This window comes from Suncus etruscus, chromosome 7 (assembly GCF_024139225.1).
Source record: "Suncus etruscus isolate mSunEtr1 chromosome 7, mSunEtr1.pri.cur, whole genome shotgun sequence".
Classification (NCBI taxonomy): Eukaryota; Metazoa; Chordata; class Mammalia; order Eulipotyphla; family Soricidae; genus Suncus; species Suncus etruscus.
Genome location: NC_064854.1, coordinates 95,975,666 through 95,997,115, shown reverse-complemented (window position 1 = coordinate 95,997,115; position 21,450 = coordinate 95,975,666). Strand labels below are relative to the sequence as shown.

The 21,450-nt window shown below is 41.4% G+C and overlaps 1 non-coding gene and 1 pseudogene across 1 annotated transcript; both read left to right on the top strand.

The window, feature by feature from the left end:
• The first annotated feature begins 2,246 nt into the window (after positions 1 to 2,246).
• Positions 2,247 to 2,318, top strand: TRNAW-CCA (transfer RNA tryptophan (anticodon CCA)). The gene has a single exon. It is a non-coding gene; the product is annotated as a tRNA-Trp (tRNA).
• A 6,599-nt stretch (positions 2,319 to 8,917) lies between these two features.
• Positions 8,918 to 10,483, top strand: LOC126014366 (TRAF family member-associated NF-kappa-B activator-like; annotated as a pseudogene).
• The last annotated feature ends 10,967 nt before the right edge of the window (positions 10,484 to 21,450 follow it).

Below are 21,450 nucleotides of genomic sequence, written 5' to 3'. Positions count from 1 at the left end.
CTGCAGCAAATAATCCACAGACAGGAGGGTTAAGGGGTAAAAGGTTGGCCGAAGAGAGTCCTTTGTCAGTCTGCTGCTAGCTCCAAAAAAACACCTTGAGCCAGCCATCTAACTCTGGCAAAAGACCCCGAACGCCTGGCACCCAGGCTATTTATAAAGCTCTCAACAGCGCCCCCACCTGGAAGGTCAAGGTGGGACAACAGGCAAAAAATAATCTTATGAAAATGTTTTCATATACAACACCCTACCACCTCTTCCTGCCTCTGGTTGCATCTCGGAAGGAACCAATCAATGTTTGGGATCCAATTTTTGGTTCCTCTCAGAAACTCAGACATTCATGACGGAAGACCAACAGGACTCCTGCATCTAACAAGAAGTGGGTTTCCTTAAATTTGATCAAATGTTTTTTCATTTTGTTTTTGCTTTTAGTTTTTCTCCTGTGAAAACACAAGGATATTGACATTGACAGTAAAGCTTCTTCAGGGAAAGTCTGGCAGTGATGGCCCTGGGTTCTATCATCAGGACCTCGATTTCTGGAATAGGGCCCTAATCCTACCTCTGCTCTCCTGTTGCGTTAACCTGGAGGAAGGTTTGCTGCAGTGTTCCAAACTATGGAATTTGCTCTGTGATATTTGATGGAGACCTCACAGTCTCTTGAAATAGAATAAGTCTCTAGGATCATTATAGTAGTTGGAGTTTTAGAGTTGGGAACCCGCCACCCAAGCCAAAACTCTGAAGTTCATAGGGCCTTTGTCTTTACAAAATCCCTCCCCTGACCACTGTGTTTTCATAAAGGGTCAAGTCCTATATTCTTCTCATTGTTTTTTTCCTACATTCTCTTCTAAGAAGATTTTTCTGAACCAAGCAAACTATTCTTCATTGTGTGAGTACAACTAGAAATCACTACCACCACTAAAGTTAGGTTTGCCACTGGCCCTGGTTCTGAGCTTTTATTCTGCTCTCTTCTTGCAGGTGGCCCCCAAAGATGCTACTGCCGTGTAAATAATGAAAAGGAAGAGAACCTCCCATCAACCCCAGAAATAGGAGAGTGGGGTCACCACTGAGCATCAGTGAGCCAAAGTTCTAGAAGGTCTCAGTAGCTGTTGTCATCCAGAACAGAGGTCACACACCGAACTCCTTCATCCTAATATAATACAACGCAACTGAGTCCTGACTATGTGGCTCTGGCTTATAAAGCGCTGCGTGACCACAAAGAGCAGAGAGTCATACAGAGTTCCTGCAGTCCCTTCTCCCACCCTATCACCCAACTTATTCTCACTGTCTGGGTGTCCTTTTCTGTAGGTCCCTGTGCTCTAGTTGCCACCCTATTTTCTAACTCTTCATTCTGTGCTATACTTTATTCCCACGAAGGGTTGCTGCTTGTTTGGTCTGGAACCCAGCTCTTTCCTGGGCTCTGTTGATTTTCTGAAGCCTTGACGTACGTGTGTGTGTGTGTGTGTGTGGGGGGGGTGTCTGGAACCCAGTTCTTGATTTTCTGAAGCCTTGACGTACGTGTGTGTGTGTGTGTGTGTGTGTGTGTGTGTGTGTGTGGTCTGGAACCCAGCTCTTTCCTGGGCTCTCTTGATTTTCTGAAGCCTTGATGTACGTGTGTGTGCGTGCGGCGGACGTGCGTGCGTCTGTCTGTCCGTCCGTCCGTCCATCTGTCCGTCCGTCCGTCCATCTGTCTGTCCGTCCATCTGTCTGTCTGTCCGTCCGTCTGTCTGTCCGTCCGTCCGTCCGTCCGTCCGTCCGTCCGTCCGTCTGTCTGTCTGTCTGTCTGTCTGTCTGTCTGTCTGTCGGCCACTCCCCGCGCCGCCATCATCCGAGACCGCCTCCGCCCCGCCCCCCGCAGGCCTGGGCGCCCCCTGGCGTCCGCTCTCCCTGCCCCGGAGCCTGGGGGCCCCGCCGCCTCCCGCGCCCCTTCGCGCCGCTCCCGCACCCCCGGCAGGTCCCCAGCGCCCGTCGATCGCCTGGCTCCGGGCTCCGGGCTCCGGGCTCCGGGCTCCCCCTTCAGCGCGGCCCGGCCGCGGGGCCCGGTGTGCGGGCGTTGCTCCATCCAGCCCAGGCCCCGAGAAGCGCGCGCTGGTTTTGCTCGAGCGCTAGTCAAAGCGCGGCCGGGAAGCGAGCGAGCGAGCGAGCGGGCTGCGTCTCCCTCGTCCGGGCCGGGCGCGCCAAGACGTTGCAGCCGGCGGCTGCGGCTGCGGCCCAGCGAGGTCTTGAGCGACGCCGAGTCTCCCGGCCGCTGTGACCTCGTGGCGCAATGGTAGCGCGTCTGACTCCAGATCAGAAGGTTGCGTGTTCAAGTCACGTCGGGGTCAGCCCGGCTTTTTTTCCCTCGCAGCCGTGACAGATGCCAGATAGGGAGTCGCGGAACCCAAGTTGGGGGTTCAGCGAAGCTCTCGAGGCCCGCCCCGCCATCCGAGCCGCCTTTTTCCTTTCGCCTGCAGCAGTGCGGCTCGGCGCGCGGCTGCGGGGAGGAGACATTCCCGCGGATCACCTACAGGAGGCGCCGTCGAGCCTCGTTGAGCTCCAGGGGGAGACGGGCGCCTGCACTGGGGTACCTGCCGGCTCTCTGCGACTTCCCCAATCCTGTCCCCCAATTTCATCTCGCAGGGTCACACCTACGCCTTACTTCGCCCACTGGAGCTGCTCTCGGGTTTGGCCTGTAGCTGACCGGGTCCTGAGGACCCCCTGCACCTACTGCATTGACTGACGCCTCATCCTGGTTTGCAATCACCCCAGAAGATCATCATCGGACCCTGGATCGTACCCCCCCCCTTCATTTGGAAGCTCTGCGGGTGTAGACAAGGCCTTGAAATTTGCACTTCATGTCTACCCTGTTTAATAGTTAAAAAATAAAAGAGTGGGGGGCTATCCCAGTCACTGGAGAAATGGCTTAAGTAGTTAAATAGCTAAGCTTAAAATTTGTAAACATACAGTTTAAAAAAAAGAGGCTTATATAAAAAAAGAAAACTTAGGCTGAGATGACAACACTTTTAGGACAGAGGTGACTGCCGACAGGAAAAGGAAGAGGAGGTGGAAGGCGTCTTCTTTTTAAAATAAATAGAACATAGTCCAAACACTAATATTATTATATCGGAGTGCAGTGGTCTAATCTTAATCTCAATGTAGATGCTGATAATATAGAAGGTTGATGGAAGACATGAGCACTGCTTTCAAATAACACACTGTATCCTAGCAGGGTCAGAGAAAAGAACAAGCCTGTTGTCAACAACAAGCCTGTTGTCAGCATAAGGAAGTTGCATAAATGGCAAGTCAAGATTTTCAAAACAGCCAGAGGAAAGAAGGACCCATTTGCTCCAATAACCATTAACTTGAAGTAGAATTCTCAACTGCAACAATAAAAGTAGTGTGTACCAAGAATTTCAAAGTGCCAGAAGAAACAATTTCCAAATAAAAATTATTTGGGAATTTATGTTTTAGTAGCTGAGGCAATTTTAAATGAATGGCCCCAATAGCATCTCTCCCTGAAGAACTAACAAAAAGATGTACTTACACCAAGAAGGATGGGTCCCTATCTGAAGGTCTGAGAGGCAAGGAAGATTAAGCAAAGAAAGTGTTTCACCCATGGGTGGAGTGAACAAAACTTGATCATAGAGAAATAGAAATCTCACACGTTATAGAGACAAAACTACAATACTGAAGACTACTACCATCTAAACCAAAAATGAGGGACTAGGCCTCAAATATGCATATTGTTTGAGAGGAAGGTTACATGCTGACCAGACCATAATAAATAAATAAAAATGCAGGGTAACCACATAAATAGAGACGATTGGTTGTTTAGCCAGCTAAAACTAAGTAAGATTTGAATAATAAAATTAGCAAGATTAGCCAAATGGGCATTCTGTGAAGCACACAAGTAGAGAATTATGTTTTTGAGTTCCCATAGAACATTTTGGAAAAATTTGACTTCCTTCTAAGCCATGAACCAAACCTCAGTTGGTTTCAAGGCCTACTATCATTCAGACCATTTTCTTTGCCTATATTACAATGATACCTGACAGCCACCAAAAGAAAATAACCTAACACACATCTAGATATTTCTAGTCATTTCTTCAATAACTTGAAGTTACTTCATGCATCAAATATAAAATGAGACACTCTTTAGAAAGTGAAATATAGAAACTGAGACCTATAGACAATACAAGGGAGACCTAAGCCTTTATGGTTTGTAGATATCTGCTTGCAGAATAGGAAAGCCAAAAGAAATCAGCTGAAGATTTACTGAAAACAAAAGGAGCCAGTAAAATAAAATGAAATAAAATCAGTGCTGTTTTTTAAAATATCAACTAATAGCTCAACAGAAGGAATAGGTGAAAGAGGGCAAAGGTGGGAGCAAAGCATTTCACATGTATTTTATCTTATTTTTATCCCCACCCTCACAGGACTCTGTTACTCAGTTTATAAAAGAAAGTTCTCAAGATCAGGGAGCCTGACTCTTTGAGGAGCTCTAAAGACCCCCAAGTAGCCAGGAGAGATTTGGACTGAAAATGTGGTCAGTGGCTTCTGTAAGGAAGAAATATTCAGGAACCAGAATGAGAAGGCAGGTAACAGGTTTCTCAAACATCTCAGATACCTTCAAGAGGGGACACCCCTGGTGGTGGCTTGTATCAAGAGGGACAGAGGAAACACATGTGTGTCCTATAGAAGGCCTGTGGTCCCTAGTCTGGTCCTGCCATGGGTCTCCCTTTGGTGAGACCCCTTTTCTAAATTCCCTTTATGTCTGACCCACATTGGGGCACACCTTACTACCCTCTCCGACTCCTCTATATCTTCCTCTTGAGATCAGTCTGAAGGAAATTGAAAGATTGTCTAGACCGCGAAGAACAGCTAGAGCATGTTCTGCTCGCTGCCCATTGTCCCGCTGGCTGTGCCCCAGTTGCAGTAAACTGAGTTGTCATTCAAAGGCTTAGCAAGTTAGGAACTGCCAAGGCTAGCGCAGCTGGGAATGAAGCAACCAAGACTGTTCCCGTTTTAGAAGCAGAATCACAGTTCACCAGAAGAGGGCGCAAAGAACAAACCCAAGAAAAGTCAGCCTGCTTATTTGAAATTTTTTCCTCTGTGAGTGCTGAACTTTTTTCCCTTGAATACCCCTAAAAGAATTTCTGGAAAATTATGTAACCTTACACATTTTCAAATAGTTATCTAACACTTTCAGAAAAATCTTACATAGTAGAATGAATAAGTAGTAATAATTTTAAATGCTTACATCATTCTCCTAAATATAGCTCAGAAAATAAAAACTCCACAATTTTATTCTGTGCTACATAAAAAAGACAAAAAAATTTCTTCTTTGACAGAAATTTTTCAGGTTTTCTTTTCTTGGTATTTCCTTCTCTCTATATTTGTGACAATGTGATATACTTTTACTCTGAAAATATTGTATTTACCACTCTTTTATCCCTCCACAAAAATATAAACTAAAAATTAAGACATATTGTTTCCTAAGATCCTAAAAGTCTTAGTGGTAACAATTTTGATTTGTAATCAAATTAGAATTATGAACACTATTAGCACAGCCTGGATATAAACAGCACAAATATGATAATATCGTGATAATAAAGTCTGAAGTTATCAAACTATCTTGGCATTTTAAGCTTTACAAACCCCTTGGGCAATGTGCTCCAGTGAAATCCAGATCTAGGTTGAGGTTAAGGAGAGTTAAGCTAAAGAGATCGGAAGAGAAGAGTTAGATCATAGGTGAGGTTTTTTGTTTTGTTTTATTTTGGGGCCACACCCGTTGACACTCAGGGGTTACTCTTGGCTCTGCACTCAAAAATCGCTCCTGGCTTGGGACCATATGGGATGCTGGGGATCGAACCCAGGTCCATCCTGGGTCATCTGTGTGCAAGGATGTGCTACCGCTGTGCTATCGCTTCAGCCCTGATAGGTGGGGTTTTGTTTGTTTGTTTTTTGTAGTTTGGATCATACCTGGTAGTGCTTAGGGCACTATACTCAGGGGTCACTCCTGGTCACATTATGTGCTGCTGAGAGTCAAACAGGTTAGTCACTTGCAAGGCAAGCAACTAATCTCTGTTTTATCTATCTCTCTGGCCCAGGTTTCTGTTTGTTTGTTTGTTTGTTTGTGTTTTTGGGCCACACCCGGCGGTGCTCAGGGGTGACTCCTGGCTGTCTGCTCAGAAATAGCTCCTGGCAGGCACGGGGGACCATATGGGACACCGGGATTCGAACCAACCACCTTTGGTCCTGGATCAGCTGCTTGCAAGGCAAACGCCGCTATGTTATATCTCCGGGCCCTGGCCCAGGTTTCTGAAGATGGGGGCTGAATACATCCATGGTTGTGTTCTTAGGCATCTAATCCTGGAAAGCAAGACTGAATTACAGATGACATATCTCAAACTGGATGAAAATAAATAATACTGTTTATAATTATGTTACAATTATGTACTATGATTGGCCTAATGGCCTTGCCTTGCTCCCTAAATTTACAGATCACCATGGCCAAGTCCTTTCTCTGAGGCCTGGGTGTATAAGGATTCTGCATATTCAGGAACTGTAAGAGAAGCATTGATACATTGATTCTGTGCCTTTATTTTGCTGCTATGCAGGATAAATGTTCCCTGAGAGACAGCCCTATGTTCAGGAATGTATTTAACATGCTTACAGGTCAAAGAGAAGAACAGAGATAAGATTAAGATCTTAATCTTACAGTTATGCAAATTATAAAACAACACCTAAACTAGATAAAGACTGTCACCAATCAAGCTCCCATATGATCCAGCTATACCACTCCTAGGAATATACCCTAGGAACACAAAAATACAATACAAAAACCCCTTCCTTACACCTATATTCATTGCAGCACTATTTACCATAGCAAGACTCTGGAAACAACCAAGATGCCCTTCAACAGATGAATGGCTAAAGAAACTGTGGTACATATACACAATGGAATATTATGCAGCTGTCAGGAGAGATGAAGTCATGAAATTTTCCTATACATGGATGTACATGGAATCTATTATGCTGAGTGAAGTAAGTCAGAGAGAGAGAGAAAAACGCAGAATGGTCTCACTCATCTATGGGTTTTAAGAAAAATGAAAGACATTCTTGCAATAATAATTTTCAGACACAAAAGAGAAAAGAGCTGGAAGTTCCAGCTCACCACAGGAAGCTCACCACAAAGAGTGATGAGTTTAGTTAGAGAAATAACTACATTTTGAACTTTCCTAATAATGAGAATGTATGAGGGAAATGGAGAGCGTGTTTAGAGTACAGGCGGGGGTCGGGTGGGGAGGAGGGAGACTTGGGACATTGGTGATGGGAATGTTGCACTGGTGATGGGTGGTGTTCTTTACATGACTGAAACCCAAACACAATCATGTATGTAATCAAGGTGTTTAAATTTAAAAAAAAAAGACTTTGTCACCTTTACAAAATCTCTAGGAATCATTACTGTGATATTGTTAAAAACCAGAAGCCCCAGCACTGGTATTTAGAAGTTCTTCAGGCCAGTTCCTCCTCTGGAGTGAGGACTTTGTTGGGACCAACCCAGTTTTGAGAAAGCACAGAGATCTTCAAATGAAGGACTCACTGAAGTCGAAGAAAATAAAGGCAGACCTATTCCCAAACCAGATAGTGACATATCTAAGTCCCAAAGTTAGAGATTAGTTATGCATTCATAGGAGGGAGGGGGACTTTTTGTATCAGAATTAGCCAGGATGCTTTCTGAAGCAAGCTGTGGGGTACTCAAATTCTCATGGAACCAGTGGCAGTCAGGAGTTCAGAGGAAGGGAAGGAGCGCCATGCATATTTGGAGAAGCAAAATTGATATGGTGGTTACCATGGAGAGTATTAGCAACTGTCCACCGAGGACTGAGAGAAAGAGAGAGAAAGAGCAAAAACAAGTATCATTTTTTATTCCTCCTGGAGTCCCACTGTACACTGGTAGAGCGGGGAGGTTTCTGAGAGAGAGAAAGAGAGAGGAAAGAGAGATTCACCAGCCCCAAGTTCAAGAAAAAAAAGGGGGGGGATAGATACAAAGCAGGCAGCATCTTGCCAATGCTTTATCTCCCTCTCCCCAACCTCTACCCACCACCCCACCCCGTGGACCAGCAGATGATGCTCTGGTCACCCTCCTGGAACCCCTTGCAACTGTTCAAGTTTTTTTTCTTGATAAGGAGGGGGTGTCCAGGGGGCATGTCCAGGTTCAACTGTCATTACAATGGGGGTATCTAAGGGGCATATCCAAGTCCAACTGCCATTTACATCAGCATTTTCACCTTTTATGTTTTGTGGGTTTTATTTATTTATTTATTTATATGGAGATATATCCTTAGTAGTCAGTGGAATTCAGTCAGATGATGGTCTTCTGCAAAAGTCATGAGGCTTGTCAGCTGTCATGAGGGTTGTCAGTTTCTCTTCTTGAAAGTTCATTTAAAAGCTCCAAAGCTGAGAGACGGGTATAGGGAAGAAATGAAGTGGTATTTAAAGAACAAATATTAACTTTTTTTTGTTGGTTTTTTTTTTGTTTGTTTTTGGGCCACACCCAGCAGTGCTCAGGGGTTACTCCTGGCTATCTGCTCAGAAATAGCTCCTGGTAGGCACAGGGACCATATGGGATGCCAGGATTCGAACCAACCACCTTAAGTCCTGGGTCGGCTGCTTTCAAGGCAAACGCCACTGTGCTATTTCTCCAGCCCCAAACATTAACTTTCTAACATTTTGTCAAATCTATGCCTAGCCTAAGAAAGTGAAAAATTTCAATCCTTTAGGGTAAAAGGGTGACAAATTCTTTCTAGCTTCATCCTGCTGATAGGGGATGGTCATGGGGTTATTACTTTCTGTTTAAATATTCTCTATTTAAGATTTTTCTGAAGTGACTGGTGTGAAGTCCCTGAACTATCTGTCACTTAATCCATCCTTTATAGTGATGCTACAGAACAGAAAGGAATGGATTAAAAACATTGGTCAGCAATTCAGTAAAGCTTATGAAGCCTATAGACAGGCATGTATGGAGATTCTGCAGTAAGAGAACTACAGCAAAAGACTGAGACCTTAGGAACAGAAAATACATGAGCAACAGAAACAGCTGTCATATCAACAAACTATTATTGACAAGTTAAAATCACAGTTACTTCTTATGAATTCCGGTCAAGATAACAGTCATGCCTTTGTTCCTGTACTTGCAAACACTGAATCAAGGAAGGATAATTTTACTTTTGATCAGCCAAATGAGAATATAAAATCAGGAATACCAAGAGATAAAGAATCAAAGGTAAGAAGCCAAGAGCTGGGCCGGCGAGGTGGCACTAGAGGTAAGGTGTCTGCCTTGCAAGCACTAGCCAAGGATCAGGACAGTGGTTCAATCCCCCCCCACTGTGTCCCATATGGTCCCCACAAGCCAGGGGCAATTTTTGAGCACTTAGCCAAGAGTAACCCCTGAGCATCAAACAGGTGTGGCCGAAAAACCAAAAAAAAGAAGGCAAGAACGTTCTTCAAGGAAAAAAACTTTATCCAGAAGTTTTGGTATTCCCTTATTCCATGAGAGGAGTTGTATAGAGAAGACTTTCTGGGATCTGAAAGAAGAATTTCACAGAATATGAATACTAGCAAAATCACAAAAAGCTCACTTAAGCAAATTTAATATTCCAGATACTGCAACTAAAACAGTACTCTGCGCCTATACAGTGTACCGATAAAACAGATAAACAAGATGCGCTGTTTAAGCCTCAGGCTAAAGATGATATAAATAGAGGTGCACCATCTATGACATCTGTCACACCAAGAGGACTAGGTGGAGATGAGGAAAAACCCTCTTTTGAATCACTTTCCAAATTCAATGTAAAGCTTTCACCAATGGACAGTGAATCTGCTTTCTTACATAGCACTCTGAAGCACTGAAGTGACTGAAAGATAAACAAAGCATTCTTGTTCCTGCCACATCTAAGACAGCATGCCAGGATAAATTTAGTGTGGAGCTCAGAGACAAACCCCAGAAACTTTGTTATTACAGAAGAAACTTTACTTGAAATTCCATTAATTGACCCTATTAACTTCAGCTATACAAAAACCTTAAAACAACAAAACCCAAACCACCTAATCTTGTAAACACTTTCGTCAGGACAACTCCAGATAGAGCTTTGTGTTCGCCACCTGAAAACCATAATGCATTGTATATAAATACATTCCCACTCAGATCCATCTAGTGCTCCTTTTCCTTCACTTGATTCCGCAGGAAAAGCTATCCAAGGACCTGTTTGGAAGTTCTTTCCTATTGAAGACAGTGACTTATCTGTGTTAAATAGCACAGCCTCAGAATTGCACATACCTCGACTCTGAATTCTGTCAAGCAATTTTCCCACCATCCATTACAGCCACCATGGATTTCACCCGGTATCTTAACACACACTTTAATGGGGAGACACACGAAGCATTTGAGAACAGATATAACAAGTTCTACTGTGATGATTTTGAGTTTCAAATACAGCATTACTAACGTAGTTCAATATCATTTATTGAAAACTGTAGAGTTAAAGGTATTTGAATAATTCTATCTAAATTTGTTTTGTAACTTCATTTTTAAAAGTATTATTTTATACAAAACTATAACTCATTCCATTCATATTTGCATTATCATAATTCAAATGATAAACGTGGCTTAATGTCATATAACCACAATTTATTTTTATTTCAAATATCTAAGCTTATTGCTTCAGTTTCTAGTTAGATCTATTGAGTTCATGAATGTAAAATATTTGTAGGTATTTCTTTATTTTTTTTATTTAGGTAATACCCTTCTTGAATGAATCAGTTTAATAGAGAATATCAGACAACATAAATTTCTAAATCTAACCTAACATTTGTTAACAAGTGATTAAATTACTGGTAGAATTGTTTAATCTTTAGGCTATTTTTTAATGGTACACATATTTTTCACCTTTACTATGTACATAACTTATAGAATGAGTTAAAATATTAAAAGCTACTGGTACTTATTTTGCAAAGAAAAAATAAATAAATTTTTATTTGTCTGTTTCTCTGTGTCTGTCTCTTTTTTCCTCTATATAATAAATCTATTTTTCTCTTTTTATTTTTATTTTATTTTATTTTATTTTGGTTTTTGGGTCACACCCAGCAGTGCCAGGGGTCACTCTTGGCTCCACGCTCAGAAATTGCTCCTGGCAGGCTCGGGTGACCATATGGGTTGCCGGGATTCGAACCACCGTCCTTCTGCATGAAAGGCTAACGCCCTACCTCCATGCTATCACTCTGGCCCCTATTTTTCTCTTTTTCTTAATTTCTCTCTCTTTTTATTTTTTGGTTTTTGGGCCACACCCGGTGACGCTCAGGGATTACTCGTGGCTCTGCGCTCAGAAATCGCTCCTGGCTTGGGGGACAATATGGGATGCCAGGGAATCAAACAGCAGTCGGTCCTAGGTTAGCACGTGCAAGGCAAATGTCCTACCACTTGCGCCACTGCTCTGGCCCTGTAACATGCATAAATTTGCAAAACTCTGAGCCCCAGAATGCCTGAGTCTCCCAGTTCTCCTCAGGCAAGCTTAAGGAGATTGTTCAGAGGTTCTGAAGAGCAAGTGGAAGTTTTCCCATGAACTTTTTTTCCAAGTCAACCTCTCTTCTGCTGTTTGTTTCTGAATAACCTCTGTTTGTTGTCAGAATAGCTGATTACTTTCTTTTGAAGTCAACAAAATTCAATACTTTGAACCCTGAGCTCAATCAAATCAAACCAAAGGCCAGACTCACTGCCAATGTCTGAGCACTCCAAATCAACCTCTTATATCTTGCTTAAAGTCTTCCTCTACTCTTTTTATAAGTTGTTGACTTTCTGATTTAAAATCTTTCTTACTGAGGCCGGAGAGATAGCACAGTGGTAGGGCGTTTGCCTTGCATATAGCTGATCCAGGTGGTTCAAATTTCAGCATACTCTATGGTTCCCCTGCCCCCCACCACTCGCCCATGCATTCGAGAGCAATTCCTGAGCACAGAGCCAGGAATAACCCCTGAACATTGCCCGGCGGATGTAACCCAAAACAAACAAAATAAATTTTTAAAAAAATCTTTCTTACTGACTTTTTGTAATAAAGAATCTGAAAATATTTCATTATCTTATGGATATAAATTTTTTTACATAAATTTAGTTTTCTTTTCTCTTATGGAAATACAGGCTAACTAAAGCAATATCATTTCCTTTTTCTTCAAATGCCTATAGTGTTCCCTTATTTGGCAGTCCATTCTCTGAAGTCTGATCTTGGAATGGTTTTGCAAATAATATTCTTTTCTTGGCTAAAATACTCTGAATCTTGCTTCCATACTGAGGGATTTGCAGAGCCAATCTGGAGAACTTGCTAACCCTTCCATGCTTGTGTGCCCATGGTGAACAGAACCTCAAAACAATATAAAGCTTACTCTAACTGTTTCTAAGTTTTCTAACTGTGTTTTTATGGCTATATCACACCAGTTTTACCTGGCTTTGGTTCTGTCTGGTTTTTAGCTATGATATCTCCATGGGTTGGGATAAGAATGAGGCATCATGGTCTGATAGTCCAGTGGCAACTCTCAGATGACAGACAACAGGAATTATGGTTCTATGTTTATTACTCTTTATCTTGGGATATTTGATACCTTATGGTTGCCCATTTAACTTTAGTTGTCTGCCCACCAAAATAAAAGAGGCACTGACTGGAGAGTTCTTGTCTCTGCCTTGAGCAGAAAGAATCCTCTTTGATGCTGCAACCCAGGACAGAGACCTGAGCTTTATTTGTAGACATGTGACTGAAGTGAATGATAGTAGGTTTTCTTTTCAGTATGTTCAAATTTATTTATTTTTATTTTATTTATTTTGGGGTTTTGTGCCACACCTGGTAGTGCTCGGGGTTTACTCCTGATTCTGTACCCAAGGATCACTCTTTGTAGACTCAGAGGACTATAAGGGGTGCTAGAGATCAAACCTGGGTTTGCTGAAAGCAAAGCAAGTGCCTTATTCATTATATTATTATTCTGCCTCCTTTATATTCACATTTATAAAACAGCTTTTGTACCCAATTCCATTGTGTGGTGTTATAACTAAAAATTTGGTTCCACTGCCATTTGAGACTCATTAAAGGCGAGACACAGTGATGGGTTGATAAGAAAGATGGCAGATTTGTGTCCTCAAAGCAAAAGTCTTATTTTTATGGTATCAATTAAGGATTTTTTATAGAGAAAAAGGATAAGAAAGCAGACTTTAGGAAGGGTGGATTACAGGCTGGTGGGTGCCAGAAACAACAGTTAAATCATCTCTTGGGCTGCTCTCCTGAGGGACATTGTCTTATCTGCAAACCTAAATGAAGTTAAGGGCCAGATTTTGGGGGTGGAAGTAAACTGAGTACAAACAATACTTTGAGGCAACAACACCTAGCCTTGTGTTATATTAGCTTTTGGCCAGTCTTCAATCCCCACTCAGTTTTTTTCATTTTGTAATTGTTGAGGCCTCAAGTGTGTGTGTGTGTGTGTGTGTGTGTGTGTGTGTGTGTGTGTGTGTGTGTGTGTGTGTGTGTGTGTTTGGGGCCACACACGGTGGCAGTCAGAGGTTACTCTGCATTTCAGGAATCCCACCTGGCAGGTTCAGGGAACCATATAATATGCTGGGGACCAAACACAGGTTGGCTGCATGCAAGGCAAGTGCCTTTCCTGCTGTGCTATTGCTCTAGCCCCAGATTAAATAATGCTTTGTCTCATTTGGGGGGGATTGAAATCATCTGTGGTTATGTCCTTTCCCATCTGATTTAACAAAATATATAGACTAGGCCAATTACATTTTGTGTATAGAAAACACAAAGATAGGATAAAATAATTATAAAATAGTAGGATAAAAATTTCATATTCCATTTTATGACTTTAAAGCTTTTATGTTTTCAAATTTAAATTAATTTTATTTACTAAAGTTATTCAGATCATAGCTATTTGGGATCAGATATTCTAACAAATTCTTCCACAAACAAATAAAAGAGGGAGAGATATACACACATGCATTCAGACACAAAAAGGAACTCCTTAGTTTTCATTACAATTTCAGATACCTGCATAAAAAATATTTGAACTGGGGCCGGTGAGGTGGCGCTAGAGATAAGGTATCTGCCTTGCAAGTGCTAGCCAAGGATCAGGACCACAGTTCAATCCCCCGGTGTCCCATATGGTCCCCCCAAGCCAGGGGCAATTTCTGAGCCCTTAGCCAGGAATAAGCCCTGAGCACCAAACGGGTGTGGCCAAAAAAAAACAAAACAAAAAAAATATTTGAACTGCCAATATTTAAAAAAAACATAACAGGGGCTAGAGCAGTGGCACAAGGGGTAAGGCATCCATATGGTCCCCCAAGCCAGGGGCGATTTCTGAGCTCTTGGCCAGGAATAACTCCTGAGCGTCTCCAGGTGTGACCCAAAAACCAAAAACAAAAAACCATAATAACTTGCTTTGATTTAATTTCAGTACTTCTGTATCTGCTTTATCAATTTTCTCTATGGCAGTGGAGAGATAGCACTAGGGGTAAGGCATTTGCCTTACATGAAGCTAACCCAAGTTCAATCCTCAGCACCCCACATAGTCCCACAAGTACTGACAGGAGTTGATCCCTGGATGGTATCCTTACTCCTGAGCTCAGAGTAAGCCACAAGCCTGCTGGGTTTGGCCCAAAACAAATTGTTTTGCTAGCAATAACATTCGTATGCTTATTATTTTTACATTTGACTTTTTGAATCACACTTGGAATGTTCAGGGGTTAGTTATGCCTGTCTCAATACTCATTAATTACTCGTGGTGGTACTTGAGGGACTATGTGGGATGCCTGGTTGGCCATATGTGGGGCAAATGCTCTATCTGTTGTACAATGTAATTTCTCTTTTTTTATCCATTAAATTTTTCCCCAATAAAATATTTAGATAAGGATTATGCTGCCACAATCAAGAAATATAAAGGATTAGGCAGACACCAGAAACTACGAGAAAAGCATGAAACTGATCTTCCTTTCTGGGACTGAATCAACCCTACCAACTCCTTGATTTCAAACTTCTAATTTCCAGATTATGAGAGAATAAAAGGTCTTTTAATTCAAGTCAAGTTCATGGCAATTTGTTACGGCAATATCCTAAAAAAATAAGAGAGAGTACTATCAATATGATATATAACCATTGATATTAATGATACTTTTCCAGAAATAATATTTGCCAGATTTCTCCACTGTAAAGTGACTATTTCCCCTCCTCATACTTTCCTCTCTTTGGAAAAAAGTTACTGTACACAGTTAACTTTTAAGAATTGGGAAGTTATATTCTACATCACAATGTGTTTTTCTTTGCTATTGTCAGACATTTCATCTTTCAATATTTTATATATGCAATTGCTGAAATAAGAGAGTGATATTAATGGTTGAAGAATTTGTATATAAAGGATTTATTAATTCAATTACCTTTTCCCCTTCTAATTATTCAAATTGTCTAGACATAACTGGTAACTGGGGATATTATTATTATTGCTTCTTCTCTTCTCATATTTAAAAATTATGTATTATATTTTAATTAATTTTTCTCCCTTCTCTTCCTTGATTGTCTTTGTTGTCCACATTGCTATATCTGATGGTCATACATTTGGTTGTGGTCTACATATTTGTGGCACTGGAAGAGGGGTCTCAATAGCAGTGCTACCAGGATCATATATGGAGATTCGAGGCAATTTCAGAGGTGAGACTGTCCTCACACCACAAGAGATGTGTTCTAACAATGAGCCACACTCCCAGCCAGTCTCACTATCTAATTTCTTATTACTTTGGCCAAGATCCTAGAAGACTGACATAGAATAACAGTAAGTGGAGAAGTAGGGTATATATGAGAACTTTAATTTATTGGAACCTTCATTCATTTTGAGAACCTTTCTCTTCTACTCCTTCCATGTAATTCTGATGGGACTTTTGCCAATCTCAGCAAACATCACTTCTAGTTTAGTACATGGTTAAAGCACAGCCAAACACAAGACTGTATTTTCCAGGTAAGCATGATTGTTCCAAAAATGACAAGAAATTATGCAGAACTAATCACAATTTTTCAAGTGTGTTATTTGAGACTAGGAAAGAAGAGAGAGAATGAGCTTATTTCTGGTTTCCGGATGAGAAAGAAGGGAATGAAGTGTACCAGAAAGCATTCTCCATACTGCTTAGGAAAGAGAGGCTGACTATAGAGAAAGAATGAAAACAAGCACATAGACCAATCAGAGAAGCCTTAATTTTCTAGAATCAAAACTCAGGGGGAAGAAGAAGACAGAAGAACAGAGATAAGGAGGAAGTTCTGACCCTGAATTCAAGCATCTTGATTATGACAGCCAAAATTAAAAGTATTTGTTTTCATTTCTTTTTTTTTCTTCTTTCCCTCCTATTCTATCTCTTTAAATGTTTAGAGGTTAATTCCATTAACCAAAGAAAACTATGTAGTGTTGTGAAGTATATGCCTTAAGATTCATCTTTTAAAAGAATCAGATTACAATTATTTGTTTGCTTATGGGGCCGGAGAGATAGCAAAGCGGTAGGGCATTTGCTTTACAAGCAGCCGACCCAGGAACAACAGTGGTTCGAGAGCATCAAGGTCAGTTGGGTGTGGCCCAACCCCCCCCCCAAATGCAAAAAAAAGAAAGAACCCCTTTGTGGCAGATCGACAGTACACGGAGCAGGTGTTGGCCTTGAGGCCTAGTCTCCTGCATCCCACAGGGTCCCAGGGGTTGCCTCAGAGCAACTCAGGGTGCGGTCAAAAAACCCTCTTGGACAGTTTCCTTCACCTCCTTATTTCGGGATTCTTGGACCAAAGATGTAGAATCAGGATGAATTCAAGCCAAGATCAAGTAGCCCAGGGAACAGGTCTGCCAGCCCTCCTGTCCTTCAGCACCTGTTTTCATTTCTTTAGTCACTTATAGCAGAAAGGCTGTTGACTATTGCAGAAATAAATTATCCTTGCTCTGGTAATTAACATCTGTTAGGCTAAGACCAGCCTAGCTAAATCAACATTACAGATGAAGAAACTGAGGTTCTTGACCTGGTCCTGGTCTGTGGGAATTCTCATCTCACTGAGTTCACCAGGAAGCTGTATTACTTCCTTCTTACTCTTTCTTCTCCATCTGGCTTAGCTCATAGTCAGAGACATTTTAAGGAGATTTTCACAGCTTTGTGAAACATTCACTTACTACTGTCTTTTTATCTTGGAATGGGCTATTTGCCATGGGTCCATTATGGAAAAAAAAACAACCTCCTTTTTGGTTGAGAATGCTGATAATTCTGATTGGTTATCCCTCTCCATTCTGACACCTCTTACATTATCACCAAACTAAAATGAGGGAAAGTCACTTTTTGTTTTGTTTTGGAGCCACACCTGGTGGTGGCATTCAGGCACAGAGGCACTCCTGGCTCTGAACTCAAAAATTACTCCTGACAGATTTGGGGGACTATATGGGATGCCAGGGTTTGAATTGGGGTTGGTTGTGTGCAAGGCAAATGCCCTACCCACTGTGCTATTACTCCAGCCCCAGGAAAGTCACTTTTTAATTTGGGGGGGGCACACCTGGAAGTGATTAAGACTTACTCCATGCTGACTCTGAGCTCAGGTATCACTTATGATGGGGCTCTGAGAACCATGTATAGTTCTGGTGACTGAACCAGAGATGGAGGCTTGCAAGGAACATGTTTTAACTTCTGTACAACCTCTTCAGTTAGAAAAGTCACTGTGTGTCCTATAAATTCACCTTTGGTAAAACATTTCTCTTAGGTGAGTTCCCAAAGGTAAGGCTCCCAGACTAACATGTTAGTTGTAACTTCCCTTCCTCTCCATCAGCTATGCCGTGGAGCCTTTATCTTGCTAATCTGTGGTAGAATACTAAATCCAGAGCCATTTGCTCTTTAACTGAAATTTTACCATCTTTGGGGAGATCAACAACTCTAAGTAAAAGACATAAAGCCTGCTTCCTGTTGGAGGTAACTATACAGAACTCTGGTCAGCCATGTGTCAGGAAGTCCCATGCTGATTTCTGATCTGAATTCCAGGAGTATTGTTTTGAGGCGCTTGATGACATTTATTCTAACCCATAGGATAGAGGGACATTTCATCCATAGTATTCACACCACTGAGTTTTATCCAACTAGCTTTGTGACATGAGTGTGGTCACAGCAGGTGTTAGTCAGGTTTGACAAGTGGTAGAATTCCCTTTTGGGACACTGGGGAAGGTGAGAGGGGAAACTGGGACATTGGTGGCAGGAAATGTGCACTGGTAAAGTCATACATTGTATGACTGTAACTCAATCATGAACAACTTTTTCAGTAGGGAAAAAAAACTATTATAAATAACCTTGTAACCATGGTTTAATAATAAAATAAAATAAAATAAAATAAAATAAAATAATAACCTTTTGGGGATTGAGAGATAGCACAGTGGTTAAGGCACTACCTTGTACATAGCCAACCCAAATTCAATCCTTAACATCTAATATCATCCCCTGAGTCCCACCAGGAGTGATCTCTGAGCAATGACACTGGGTATGTCTTCCCCCAATCTCCTTGTGCTTGTATAATTCACCTGGACACCATCATTTGATCCTAAGTAGTTCACCCTTGGGCTATCTATTAAAATATTGAAATTTTTGATCCCTAGTCTTTAAAAAAATAAAGCCTCATCAGTTTCTGCACTGAATGCAGAAATGGGGAAATTAAATTTGGTTAGATCAGCAAAATGTAAATTATAATTCTATCTGGGAGCTAGAACAGTTTTTCAAGAGACTAGGAAAGGATGTGGAGGGTCCCTGTGCCCAATCTTTGCCTTGCACAAAAATTCAGTCCTCTGCCAATTGCCAGTTGAAAGGATCCAGTTTTATTGGCTGCTGATCTGAACCCTGACACTGGGATTCTCAGGACCCACACCCTTGACTCTTCTTTTTTTTTACAATAAAGGAAACCTTCCTCACATTACCCAGAACCACTAGAATACCAAAATCTCTTTACCCTCTTCATGGATCACCTCTGTGAGTTTAAGGTTTCATGTTCTCTCCTCACTCCCCGCCCACACCTTTTTTTTTTTGTTGTTATTGTTGTTGTTGAGAAACTTAAGGCAAATAAAATTGACCTGAGAAAATTTTCAGATGATACTGACATGTATCTTTGAGGATGTTCAGAGTTGGCACAGTATGTGAAATGACTGGAAGAATCTGTTGCTCATTTTAAATCAAACCTTGATGGGCCTGAGAGAGAATACAATGAATAGGGTGCTTGCCGTGGACAGAGTCAATCAGGGCTCAATCTCTGGCATCCCATATGGTCCCCTGTCTACTGCCAGGGGTAATTCCTGAATCAGACATTAAAGTAACCCCTGAACCCCACCAGGTGTGATCCAAAAAGAAAAAGAAAACCAGCTCTGGCAATAATAAAAAATGCACCATTCTTGTCAACTATGTGATGCATTTTCTTTAAATAAATTTTTTTTAAATGCACTATTCTAAAAAAGTACACTTTTGAGAACCAATTACAGCAGATGACTATTGCCTGTCCATAAGGAGCTATTGAGAGCTTGGATAACCATATTTAGTGAACGTATTAACCCAACAGGATCACAGGCAAGGCAAACATGCTACCTATTTTACTATCTTCCTGAGTATCACCAGGAGTTACTAATGAATGAAAGCCAAGAATAAGGCCTAAACCCTGCCACTTTGACCCCAAAACCAAAAACAGGAATCAAACCAAGGTCAGCAGCTTACAAGGCAAGACACAGTATTATCTCTCCTGCTTCAGGGTTAAAATTCTTGCTAGTCTAGATAGATACCTTTAATGCAAGGATAGGAACATTTCCCAACCAGACTGAGAAAGTGCAAGTAACTAAGGCACTTCTCCAGAAAATAATCCCCAGATTTGAGCTATCCTGAAGCTTGCAAATTGATAACAGTTCTTTAGTCACTGCCAAGGATTAAATATTTACATTGTAACTAGAAACCTCAATCATAGAAAAAAGTGAAAAGAGCAAATCAGACCTTATAGATACAAACCAGAAAGCTAAGTCAAAATTTTGTCAAAATTGGAGATGGTTTTCTAGCTTTGTTTCAAACATCTACTGGTTTGGGTCTTAACTCTTTCAAATCCCTATATGAGAGACCATATGTTTGCACCCACTTATTACTTGAGTCAGAATATTCTTCATTGCACAAGCATACAATTTTTGTAAGTTTTTTTTTTCCAAAAAGCTATTATGGGTATTTGGTCAATAAATACTCCTTGAACCCCAAATGTTCTCTCGGGAACTCAATTATTCCCCAGTCACCTGATACTAAAAACTTGCCAAAATGGATTGCACTAGTCTGAACTACAAACTCTAGAATGGGCCCTCTCAGGTCCTCTTCACTCTACGTCCACCAAAATTCCTGGGATCTAGAACTGGACTCTTCATTCTCAGCTAGTGAGGTATGTTGGTCCCTAATTTATGGAAGTGAATTACTCTGGTACAGACCCTCATCACCAACAGAGACTGAGAGCCCTGACTTCAACACCAGCTATGAAGACAAGAACTATGAATCCCAACATCTACAGGGCCAAAACTTCCCTTCAAAACCTTCTGGTAAGTATATTTAACTTGTTAGTTTACCCATTCTGATGATCACTTCTTTTTGTATATCTCTGCAAGTGGCTAGACCATAAGCCAGAAAATGTCTTCCCTAAATTAAAGACCTACATGTATCCAAATAAATTCCATATTCTTATACTTCTATTTTTCTTTTTTTGTTTCTTTGTTTTGGGCCACATCTAATGATGCTCAGAAGTTACTCCTGACACTGTACTCAGGAATTAATCCCGGCAGTGTTAGGGGTACTGTATCTGATGCTGGGTCGAACTCAGAGAGCATATAAGACGAGTTCACCTCATTCTGTACCATCTTTCCATCCTTTCTTGTATTTCTTTAGAACCCACAAATCCCAAAGGATCCTGGTTAGATTGTAATACCCCCCTTGTCCTCATTCAATAGACGACTCCTACCACAGACCACTTGATCATCCATTGAAGATCTTGACTGTCTTCCACTGTTATGGAGTAAAGTGGGAAGAGCGAGTTATGCAGGTTGGATGGACATTCACAGGTTTGGTCAGGAAAGGTAGAAGACAGGAGGTGCTTGTTTGACCACGGGGCAGAAGCTGAGTTTTTATGGACATCTTTCACACCAGCCTTACATGAAAAGACTTCTCAGACAAACAAGGAGAGAACCCATATAGAACCACATGCCAACCAAGCCAATTCTACCCGTGGTTTCAAAGTCCTCCTCTTTGAGGTCCCCAAAAGAGCTGATCTAACAACTTCCTGGGTTCTAAGAAAATTCCACCTTTTTCCAAGAGTGATAAGAGTGATAAGATGGGCTTCCCCGGGGCCAAGATCAGGAACTAAGTAGAATGTAGGGAGGAAAAAC